The sequence below is a fragment of the Nannospalax galili genome, unplaced genomic scaffold (genome assembly GCF_000622305.1).
Source record: "Nannospalax galili isolate Female #2095 unplaced genomic scaffold, S.galili_v1.0 scaffold286, whole genome shotgun sequence".
NCBI classification, from domain to species: domain Eukaryota; kingdom Metazoa; phylum Chordata; class Mammalia; order Rodentia; family Spalacidae; genus Nannospalax; species Nannospalax galili.
Window position 1 is genome coordinate 7,904,741 of NW_008359442.1, and position 3,587 is coordinate 7,908,327.

Sequence of the window (3,587 nt, forward strand, 5' to 3'; positions counted from 1 at the left end):
GGAGCTTCTAGATCTAAGGCTCTTGGAACACAGCAGAACAGGGGGTAGAGATAATATTAATACATCGCTTAATTCTCACCATGGAAGCTTCCTCATACAGCAGAGTGCTATATACATAGAAGACCACAACTGGTCAAGTTTTAGAGAATAAGGGACTTCAGAATGTGTCCCTGAATAGAAGTCCTAAATTAAACCTCATACATGGCTCAGGGACCATTGTGGAAGAGGGGTAGAAAGACTGTAAGAGCTAGGGTTGGTGCATGAACATAAGGAAACAGAGGCTTTCAGGCCACTAGGAACTTGCTTGTTTGAGCTTAAAACAATGGTGACAGCATCACAAAATCCACGCAGACTCAATAAGACATAAATTCAGCAAGGACAGAGGAAATGGACAGCAGACCCTAACCCTAGCAGAGGAGCTATTGGCAACTGAGTACTACTGAGACTTCTTTAAGATCTAGATAGGCCAAATAGAATCCAATTTTGAACTTGTACTGAGGCACATCTGGGTACTAATGTTTGACCAGATAGGATATAACATATATGACAAAATGCATAATATCTGATGTGGGGCTGGGGGGTGGTATGGATGGGGAAGGGGATCGAAATTTGTTTAAGGTCTATTATATGAAATGCAATAAAACTCCATAAAAATATTTTAGAAAGAGGCTTTTTGAGCTCTCTACACAGATCAAAGTGAGTGCTCCACTAAGTTTATCCCTCAGCTGCTAAAATGGCAGTCTTCACTACTGAAAGGAATCAGGAGAAACCTTAATTACTAAGCTCCTCATCCATAAAATGGGAATAGCCTGCCTATAGAGCTGTTAAAAAAACAAAAGGACAGTTGAGGTGACCTGTATGCTTACTATGCTACTGGCTCTTTTTTTTAAAAAAAACTATTATCCTTGTATGCAAACTCTTAAGAGTACTTGGGCTCATGTCCCAGTCAAGGATCATGCGTTTTGATTATGTTTTGGAGTTATTTCAAATAAACATTCTAAAACAGCATGAAAACTTTCTCCTTACCATTAAAACGACTACTTTTGCTGTTATTTATTTTACCTCTTTATGGAGTAGCCAAAATGACTCAAACCTGGGCATTTCTTCATCATTTTTTTTAATGTTTATTATTTTTATTTAGTGCATTTAAGTGTTATATCTGCATGTATGTTAAGTGCACCTGTGTGGTGCGGTGCCCGTGGAGGTCAGAAGAAGGAGTCAGGTCCGCTGGAACTAGAGTTACAGAGGGTTATTAGCCACCATGTGGGTGTGGGGACTAGAATCCGGGTCCTCCTCAGGAGTAGCCAGTGTTCTTAACTGCTGAGCCACTACCCAGCCACCATCTCCTCATCTTAACATAGCTTCCAATGGGGCACTTTAATTTTTGCATGGAATTTATAGACTGAATTTTAAAAAATAGCAAAATTTGTTCATCAACTTGGTTTCCATATTCCTTTCCGTAACTTTTATGAAAGTTAGCACATTTATTGAAAAACAATATTTCCTTTAAGGTGATTAATTTCTTCCCATCTGGGTATCTAATAATTGTTATATTTTAATGCAGTATTCTTATAAAAACTTGAATTTTATTTTCTTTGTGAGAGATATACTACCCTTTTAATTATATGCCAGTAGAAATCTGCAAAGGCAATCCAGTTCTCAGCATTTTGCCTCACTAAATTGTATCCAATTTTAGTGAGAGAATGTACATGAAGTAGTCAGAACAGACCCAATTATGTAGTTTATGCAGAGGAAATAACAGAGACTTTGAAAAGAACAGCGACTCCACTTCCTTCTGGTTTTGTATCAGTTGGACTCCAAGGGAAAAAAATGCTTTATTATTCAGAAAAATATCATAAAAATAAGGTGTTTGAATAAGCTGGCTCCCCTTGTTTGTTTGACTTTCAGTTAACAGATAAGCAAAATCAAAATGATTTCCTTTGAGTTTTACCACCATGAGGATTTAACTGTCTTCAGTTTGGTTGGCTGTTCATGATAACTTCATTTATTTTTTTAGTAAATAAATTGCATATCCAACAGGGATTCTATAAGAGGAGTGCAGGTCGGCAAGGGGTTCTAAATGTGATCACATATAGTAAATGAAATAGAAACATTTAACAAAAATACATGAAAACTTAAATGAATAAAGTGCAAAAACTCTGGTATTAAGCAATTCTTGTTCTCCTTTTTGAACATCAGATATCTATTAGTGATCAGGATGAGATTTCTTTTATCTGCTGACTTCTGTTTTATTTTCCAAATAGGCATGTCATCTGTGTCCTCTTGTAGCTACCTTTCTGTAAATATTTCTGCAAACATTACTAACATAAACTCTGCCTATCATTGCAAAACATAATGAGGTGCCCAGCCTTGCACTGAAGTGTTTCTGATATCACTACATGCCTTGGAAGACCTTCAACTGGGAAAGGAAATTTACCTCAATCTGTCTAAAGCCTTACAGCATATGTATTAGGGAGTCAAGAAAAGCTGGGTCCAGGGGAAGCAAGATGCCATCAACTGGAGTCTTTCTCCTTTTCCATTTCCCCATGCTATGCCTAATGCTACCAAAGTTGTCTCTTATCAGAGTTTCTATTTTGGAACAGGTAATAATGAACAAGGAAAACAACATACTTTAATGATAAAGTTCAACAAGGTAGCTCAGCTGTGTATATAGCTTTTTAAACGTTTGATCAGGGGATAGAGACATGGCTCAGGAGTTAAGAGCACTGGCTGCTCTTGTAGAAGAGTAGGGTTCAGTTCTGTGGACGCACATGATGGCGTGTCCTTCTGTAGCTCCAGTTGGAGGGGATCTGATGCCCTCTTCTGGCCTCTGTGGGCATTGCACCCACATGGTGTACTTACATACATGTAGGCAAAATACTCATGCACAGAAAAAATAAATGTCAATCAAAAAATATTTGATGCCAGGCATGGTAGCACACAGCTTTCATCCCAGTAGTCAGGAGGCAGAGGCAAACAAATCTCTGTGAGATCAAGACCTGCTTGGTCTCTCTAGCAAATATCAGACCAGCTGGAGCTACTGAGAGACCTGTCTCAAAATAACAATATAAAACAAAAAAATAGATAAGGCTCCTACTTTATCTTTCTTATCTAGTGCAGCTCTTTTACATGTGAAACAATGATGGAGGGAAGAGTCTGTGAGGAAAGGACAGGGAAACCACATGCTAGGATGACAAAACTGTGGGGTAGAATCAGGGAAATTATTTTTACTCCCTCGGATTTATAAGCTTTTTGATAATGGATTTTCTCCTTCCTGAGTCTTTTTTTTTTTTAAACTGCATCTAAACTTTATTGTATACTCAAGAAAATGTGAAAATACTTTCATAGTATTTCAGACTACTTCTGGCATAACTTACACAAACAAGAACAAAGACTTGATACTTTGTTTACTTCATCATTATTGTATAACATAGTCATTAAACTTCTGGTCTTTGCTTTTTAAAATTAATTTATTTATCTATTATTTATTTATTTTGATCTTTTTGAAACGGGGTCTCCCTGTAGCCCCAGCTGGCCTGGAACTCACTATGTAGACCAGGCTGGCCTTGAACTCACAGAAATCTGCC

At 37.6% G+C, this 3,587-nt stretch overlaps 1 protein-coding gene across 28 annotated transcripts in view; it reads left to right on the plus strand.

Annotated features, from left to right (window-relative positions):
* The window catches only part of Nrxn1 (neurexin 1), a 1,171,927-nt gene that overhangs the window by 962,681 nt on the left and 205,659 nt on the right, over positions 1 to 3,587 (plus strand). The window lies entirely within an intron of this gene.